Genomic DNA, 8,920 nt, shown 5'->3' on the forward strand with positions numbered 1-8,920 from the left:
GTATGTGTACTTGCGCATGCGTTGATGATATGCTTACGTGCATGTATGGATGGATATACGAGCTAAACAAACTAACTGTACCTACATGCGTATGAAGAAACGATTAGCTGCTAATGATTGGTATGCAAGTATGTGTGAATATGCATGGCTCTCTCTCTTTTTTTTTAAAGTGCCACACATAACGATTTTGACTTAAATGGTACAAAAATGGGTCGAACAGTGGGTCACGCGCAGGGAGGGATGCAGGTTTTCGATCGTGCGGATTTGTCGCTAACCACCAGTCGACTGGTGGTTAGTCGCGTCCGTATACGAGAAATCTATCCACACAAGTATAATCATGATGTGTGGACATCCTTATTAGACCCAAAACTTCATAAATAGACTTTAAAAACTAGAAAAGAGCTGAGAATGCGAGTAATAGAACAAAGCCCCCACACAAGCCCCAACCAGAGGCGCAATTCATTTCTATGTCCGCTTTGCGTGGTAATAATCAATCCTGGGTATGTTTTACTTTCAAGGCGTCCCACGAGAGACCTCTTATTCCCCGAAATTAGTAATTAAAGAGTACTTCTTGTAAATATCACTCCCACCTTTCTAAGTTTTCGACAAGTGACGCTGTATGTGCGCCACTTGTCGTAACCTGAGAGTTTTCTTTTTTTAATCATTTATTCAAAACGTTTTATTTCTTAAACTATGCGCCCAAATCTCAAACCGTTTTCACCGTTGGATTACTCGCGTTGAGATCTTCAAAACTAGATCCCGTGTTGATACATTTGACGAAAAAATCACAAAAAAAAACATTTTCGAGAGGCACTACCTCGCCTCTCCTGGAAGCAAATCCGTGCCTCTCACGAAAGAAAAATCGTGCCTCTCGTAGAAAAAATGAGAGAACGCGTTTTTTCTCGTTTCCGGGAGGCATGGTCGTGCCTCTCACGGAAGCAAAATGGTGTCTCTCATGAAAGAACAAAAAAGAGAAAACATGTTTTTTTTTTAGTTTTCGAGAGGCACGGCCATGTCTCTCACCAAAGCAAAACCGTGCTTCTCACAGAAAAAAAAATGAAAACATTCTTTTTCCTTTTCTGAAATGGCACGGCTGTGCCTCTTGCAGAAGCAAAATCATGTCTCTCACGAAAGAAAAAAAAAGTATTTTTTCCGTTTCCGAGTCTCTCACAAAAAAAACATGTTTTTCACACAAATTTCTTTTCTCATTTTTTGTCAAAAAACTAAGAAAGACCAGTGAAAAACTGAAAAGTTGAAAGAACCTGGGAAAAAACCATTTAAAAAGCCAAAAATATGTGTGGAAAAATGAAATAAAAACAAAATCCAGAGGAAGCACCTAGAGCGCAACAACATGGCGGTGGCTGAGAGCATGCAAATGGCGCCCTCTCAACCCACCCCATGTGATCGTTGGGGAGGCTCCCGAAAGGAGCCCACGCACAGCCCACGTTCCCGTGCGCGTTTTACGCTAGCCCATATGTGGGGCGGGGCGCTCCTATTTTTTTCATTTCCTTTTTTCTGTTTTTATTTTTTGCTTCTTTAAAAAATCTTCAGGATTTCATAAAGTTCTTAATTTTTTCAAGGAATTTTAAATATTTTTCTGGATTGAGAAAATGCTCATGAATTTAATTCCCCCCCCCCCCCCCAAAAAAAATGTTTGATTTTTTTTAAAAATGCTTCAAAATATACAAAATGTTCAAGAATTTAAAGGGCTGCCCGGTGCATGTAGCTCCCGCTTGCGCAGGGTCCGGGAAAGGGTCCGACCGGTCTCACAAAGTGTTCAAGAATTTAAAATATAAAAAATGTTTGAGAATTTGAAAAAATGCTTTAAAATAATCAAAAGTTCAAGTTAGCATTTCATTTTCATGGGGTACGTGTGCTAGTACTAATTATGAGACTGAACCTGATATGTGAGCTAGAGCTATGCTGGAAAATAAAAGGTGTGTTCATTAACAAAAAGAAAATCTGAAGCAAGGTTACATGATATTACAAGATCATCAAGTTTTGTTCACGTTTACCAGAACAACTGATGCAAGTCATGGTCCTTCGGAGCTAAAATATGAAAACAAAATTGCATTCCTCTTTCACATGCCACATATTCAGTTTTCACAAGCATACACCATTGTATGGATAATTATTCAGGAATCAGAACCAACTAACAAATAAGCAAACATACATAAGCTGTAAAGAATAAAAGAAAATGCATGACAATAGCCAAGCAAGGGCCAGTATCATACCTAGAGTACAGAAGCTCGTGTAGGGTAGGACACTAAAGTAGAACCCATACTCGTCAACCTTCTAGAGCTTCCAAGAGTTGATCTTGATCAAAAAAACAAGCCAACACCTGAGCTAACGTAGACGACACCCACACCCTCTGCAGACCCAACAAAAAGTTATTCGACATCTTCATTCCAAAAAAAGAAAATCCCTGAATTACTGACAAAGAGAAGAAAGAGGTAACAAGTTTGCAGAGAAGCCATGCGGCAGTACCGGTGGAAATCATCGTAGTAGAATTGGTACTCGGCGGCCTGCATCAAGGATCACAAGAGATGGTCAGTACTAGAGACAAACGAAAGTACCAGTTTTTGATGCCGTTTCAAATCATACGCACCAGCGGCACACAACCATGGTGGTTCTGTTCTGCTTGTAGAGGATGATGCAGAGCTTTTGGTCTTGTGAGCCATACACAACCAAACAGCAAGACAAGCACATAAGCACCACACTGAGGAAAACCATCTATGCATCTCTCTCTACTGCAAACTGACAGGAGTAAAAATATCCAGTGAAGCCAGCAGAGTTTGGTTTGTGTATGTACCTTGGATGTTCTTCAGTAAAAGAAATATTCAGTGAAGCTAGCCGATACCAGAGACCACAGTGTAGAGTCGAGACTGCCATTGATTGAGGTCTTTATGTAAACAACTCGGAGATGAGTTAGTTGTGATGATAACAATGTGCCATGATCTAATCAGATACCGTGCACATAAGTAATAACCAAGAGTTTAAGTGAGCAGTCCACTATGATGAGGTACGTGAGCTAGTACTAACTGTGAAGGTCACAAGACTGAACCTGATCCGTGATTTTCTTTAACAAAAAGAAAATCTGAAGAAAGTTACAGGATAATACAAAATCATCAAGTTTGTGTGCATGTTTACCAATACAAGCGATACAACATGAAAACAAAATTACATTTTGTTTGACATGCCCACAACTGCTGCTGCATTTTCGTACAACGCTTTGCTTGGTAAGTTGCCTTTCTTTCCCTTACTTAATCTAGTACATTTGAATGTCTAACAGTAATATATCGACAAACTAGTGCTTTGAGGCACTCAAAGTATCCGCAAGATATAGTGAGTTGAAATCATCCATTGCCTCATAATCCAAGTTACTGACAAAACAACTGTAGTCAAAAAGAAGAAGAAACACGCACGCACGCAACAAGGCTCAGAACAGCAAAGGCAGTCCTGTACTGTGAAGGATTGTGCATAAGATCAGAAAGGAGGCTCATATTGATATGATCCAACAGCAGTCTTATTTCCATGCGTCTATCTCTAGGTGTGAGGCATCATCGTCAGTGCCAAGATGGTTAAAAGTAATGTTGATGCTGCAGCGTTTCTATTGATGATCAAATGATAGGGCGTGGGGATGGTGATCTCCTGGCTCGCTTTGACCACACTCTTCAAGGCATCACCATCCCCAGGCCCAGAACAATTGATTTGCTCTCAGAAATCTGCAAGTAATCCAATCTAGCAACATAAATCTGCAACTAGTCCAATCTTAAGAACAAGAGCAACCAGATGCTTCAACAAAGCAGCTCAAATCACAAAGCAACAACGAGACAAAGATGACAACACCAAGCAAAACATCTGCTTGACGATAACGATTTAGTTTGACAAGCAATGACCACTGACCACGATAGGTTTTTTGTTCTCGCAAGCATAACCACTGACCGAAGATGTTCACCGACAGGTCAAAATGATGCACTTGTCACCATCCCACTGCTTGTTCTTCTCTCCAAAATTTTAGCATGTGATGTCAAATCCTGCAACGAACAACAGAACGAACAGTTCAGTATATGATGGATCATACCAAAAAAAAGCACTCTGTAACAGAATGTGCAAGAAAGAAACTACAGAGAATACAGTTCAGTAGCGACACTGGCTCACAGGCAAAAAAGGACTATACTGCCAGAATTTGCCAAAAACAACAGATCCAACAATTCAGCACTGAAACTATCCCAGGGGGAAAAAATTACTTGTAAAATGCACAAGAAACAAAAGAACCAACAGCAATAAATTTGTATGTACAGTGCAGTGTGAGTTGGAAAGTTTGAATTTTGTATAACATGCATTTTAATATTCACATTCAGAATTCGAATGTCTGTCTCTCCTGGGAAGACATAAATCTGCTTGATCAGGCATTACAGAATTGTACACTGAAATTCAGCTACTTAATTTTGATTCTGGATAAGAATCACAAGGTTGGGTTTGAAGATACAAATGGTAGGAGACAAACCTGAGGTGGTAGCTGAGGAGCTTCATTCGTCTGGGTCCCAACGGCTCCAAGTCAGCAAGGAACTCATGATCTGGGAGATTTGCCGGCCAACTCACCATGCTGTGGCGGAATGGATATGCATCTCATCTCCACTTGGTGATTATCCTGCCCATACAGGAAACCTGCATCCTGTGTCCCTAGATTCTACGTAGGTGCACTTCTCTGATATAAGTTCATATAACCAATCTTCTTTGCCATGAAATAAACTGCACCCATGAATGCAAATTGTGAACGACTCAAGAATATTGCATTTTTTCAAATAACTACATCCGGTAATAAACTGAATTGAAGAAATACTTGCAATAAACTGAGTGGTCTGTCTGTATTTCTCAGGAGCTGCAACCATGCATCACTACTTTGAATCAGTTTTACCTGTTTCTCAATCTCGGCTATCTGTTGCCTCTGCTGTGACGGTGGAGCAGAAGTATTAACATTGTTTTTCTTTCCATAATCTGAAAGAGTGAGACCCTGAGCGCACATTCCACCTTCAGACACTACTCATCAGTCAAAGATTGATGGCCCAGATATGATGCGGTTCCGTAACCATTGCCTTGTCGGGCTTCAGCAACATCTTGGCCTTCTCATTATTGACATGTGATGCTCGTGGTATAAGCACAAGATGAGAGAATGCAGTGTAGGACGAGATACTTTTCAACCAGTCATCGTATATGTTATAAAGAACCATCTGCGGTTCCGTAGCCTTGAGAGAAAACTTGTCAATCTTCAAGCAAGCTTGGAATGACACATGGACTTCCAACATACACTTCCTTGTCACAATAATTTGCTTTGGTTGCTCTTCAACGGGAAGTGATCGAACTAGTGTAGCAACCTCCTCGGCTGTTTTCCACTTGGCTAGCTGCCCAAGACGCTTTTGTCCTGCCCGTACACTTCTGTGGATGACCTGCAGATTATAATCCATTTTCATTCAAGTCTTCGAAGTTGTGATGCTGCGCAGTTATGCCATAATTGCAAGAAAACTAGAGCTAAAAGCGAAATAAAGGGAAAATTGAAGACTCTTTCTTATTCTCTCCCTCAGCACATACATAGCAGGATTTGACTGTCAAAAGAGAAAATAAACAAGCATGTCATTTATTAAATAAGACATTTTTTACTACAACAGAGATATTGGCATAGAGCTAGATTTGTTACAGTTAGCATGGTTATTACCTTCATGAGTTCATTGCTTGCTAGAGGAGGGGCTTTCACCCCGGGAAGCAGTTACCAAAAGCAGAGTGCAAATTATAAACTAGATCAGTCCAATCATCACCACTGAAAGAAATATTAATCAACATTAAGCACAGAAGACTCAGACAAGGCAAGAAATTGGCAGTTAATGGATACTCAAAACCATACCAGTGGGAGAAGGGTAGATGGACATATTATCTGTCGGGTAGTCCACAAATTTTGTTCTTGTGTAACGTTCTATGTCATGTGAATCGTAGTCTCCCCATCTTAGTTGCACATCAATCCAATACTTGTTACTGGCTTTCTGATCGAAGACATCCTTTGACGCAGGAACTAAGCTTGGCTTGGAGATGTGCTTTCTGATCGAAGACGTGCTCTGCTTCGCGGCTGCACAGTTGGTGGCAAGGTGCTCCAGGAAAATCCCTGCGTGGCTGCAGCTGCAGCAGTGGCTGAGAACAATGGCGACGTTTGTGGGCGCCGTCTCCTCCCTGGAGGCCTTGACCGTCCCCTAGGTCCACTTCGCCAGACCTGGGAGCGGCGGCGCGCCATCGTCCCTTCCTTGGAATTGTTGCCTGAGTGTTTGTGGTATTGGTTGCCTTGGTGGTCTTGCGAGGCTTGGGGTGGCGTGGTGTTGGGCGATGGTTACTGTTTGTGGGGATGGCCTTCGGGTGCTATGTACATCGTCACCGGTGTCTCTTGGACGACATCTTCCACAAGTCCGGTTGTTTCGTACTGTCCACCAGCCGATCCCTAAAGATCTACTTATGCATCAATAGAGTAATCATAATGCTCACTTACTAGACCTAAAATCTCATAATCCACCGAACATTTTTGACAATCTCCGCAAGATCACAATCACGTAACTAAATCAAAGAAAAACTCGTAGTTCATTGTTAAATATGCTTCAAGATCACAATAACCTAACTAAATCCAAATTGTTTCAAAATTAACTGAAGATATGTTTATCCACCAATATAATAATAGCCATGCTCATACTAGACCTAAAATCTCATAATCAACCGAACATGTTTTACTATCTCCTCAAGATCACAATCACCTAACTAAATCCACCTAAAATTTCATAATCCACCATGAACTTTAGTTCAATATCACAATCACCTAACTAAATCCAAATAGTTGCAAGATTGATTGAAAATATATTCATCCACCAATATAATAGTATCCATGCTCATACTAGACCTAAAATCTCATAATCCAAACTTTTTTGACTCCTCAAGATCACAGTCACATAACTAAATCCACCGTGAATTTTGGTTCAAGATCATAATCACCTAACTAAATCCATATTGTTGCAAGAGTGATTGAAGATCTATTTATCCACCAATATAGTAGTAGCCATGCTCATATTAGACCTAAAATCTCATAATCCACCTAACATTTTTTACTATCTCAAGATCATAGTCATCTAACTAAATCCACGTAAAATTTTATCATACAATGTGAATTTTGGTTCGAGATCATAATCACCTAACTAAATCCAAAATTTTGCAAGATTAATTGAAGATCTGTTTATCCACCAATATAATAGTAGCCATGCTCATAGTAGATGTAAAATCTCATAATCCACTGAACATCTTTAAGTATCTCCTCAACATCAATCACCTAACTCAATCCACCTATAATATCATTATCATAATCCACAGACAAATTTGCTTCAAGTCACCATCACCTAACTAAATCAAAAGTGTTCCAAGATGAATTGAATATAAGTTTATCCATCAATATAATAATCATTATACTCACATACTAGATCTAAAATCTCATAATTCATTAGACATTTTTTACTATCTCCTCAAGATCATAATCATCTAAGTGAATCCACACAAAAATTCATAATCCATCATCAAATTTGCTTCAAGATCACAATCACAAATTGTTTCATCAATTAAAGATATATTTATCCATCAATACATAGTAGACATGCTCATACTAGACCTAAAATCTCATGATCCACCAAAAACTCATAATTGACTTTCAAATTTGCTTTAACATCACAATCACCTAACTAAATCCAAATTATTCCAAGATTAATTGAAGATATGTTTATCCACCAATATAATAGTAGCCATCCATATACTAGACCTAAAACATCAAATAAAGAAGAAACTAATAAATTTAGGTAAGAAACAAGATAAAATAAACCATATTTGATACCGGAATATTCAGTTTGGTAACCTGCTACTAATTCTTCCTCCGCTTCTGGTAAATCAAAGGGTAATCTTTCACATTCTGCCAAAGAAGAAATTAAAAAAACCAGAAAACCTATAGGCTGACGCCAAATATTCCATCCAAAAAAACCGTAATCCACCAAACATCTTTAACTATCTCCTCAAAATCACAATCACCTAACTAAATCCACCTAAAATCATATAATCCACCCGTAAATTTGCCTGAAGATAACAATCACCTAATTAAATCTAAAGTGTTCGAAGATTAATTGAAAATATGTTTATCGACGAAGATAATAATCACCAAACTCACTTAGTAGAACTGAAATGTCATAATCCACCAAACATCTTTGACTATCTCCTCAAAATCACAATTACCTAATTAAATCCACCAAAAACTCATAATTCCTTAAGATCACAATTACCTAACTAAATTCACTCAAAATCCATCGTCAAATTTGCTCAAGAACACAATCACCTAACTAAATTCAAATTATTTCAAGATTAATTGAATATAACTTTATCTACCAATATTTTTACTATCTCATAATCCACCGAATATCTTTAACTATCTCCCTAAGATCACAATCACCTAAAAGCTCATAACCCACCGATAGATTTGCTTCAAGATTACAATCACCCAACTAAATCCAAAGTGTTCCAAGATCAATTAAAAATATGTCTATCAATCAACATATTAATCACCATGCTCGCGTACTAGAACTAAAATCTCTTAATCCACCAAACATTTTTGATTAAAAATCTCATAATCCATCGAACATCTCTGACTGTCTCCTCAAGATCACAATCACCTAAAATCTCATAATCCACCGGTAAATATGCTTGAAGATCACAATCACCTAACTAAATCCAAAGCGTTCCAAGATTAAAATATGTCTATCCGCCAACATAGAGTCAACATGCTCACATACTGAAACTAAAATCTCTTAATCCACCAAACATTAAAATCTCTTAATCCACCAAACATCTTTGACTG

At 38.7% G+C, this 8,920-nt stretch overlaps 1 pseudogene; it reads right to left on the reverse strand.

The window, feature by feature from the left end:
* Nucleotides 1–1,963: 1,963 nt before the first annotated feature.
* On the reverse strand, nt 1,964–6,283 carry LOC125517026 (annotated as a pseudogene).
* Nucleotides 6,284–8,920: the final 2,637 nt, after the last annotated feature.

The sequence above is a fragment of the Triticum urartu genome, chromosome 6 (genome assembly GCF_003073215.2).
Source record: "Triticum urartu cultivar G1812 chromosome 6, Tu2.1, whole genome shotgun sequence".
NCBI classification, from domain to species: domain Eukaryota; kingdom Viridiplantae; phylum Streptophyta; class Magnoliopsida; order Poales; family Poaceae; genus Triticum; species Triticum urartu.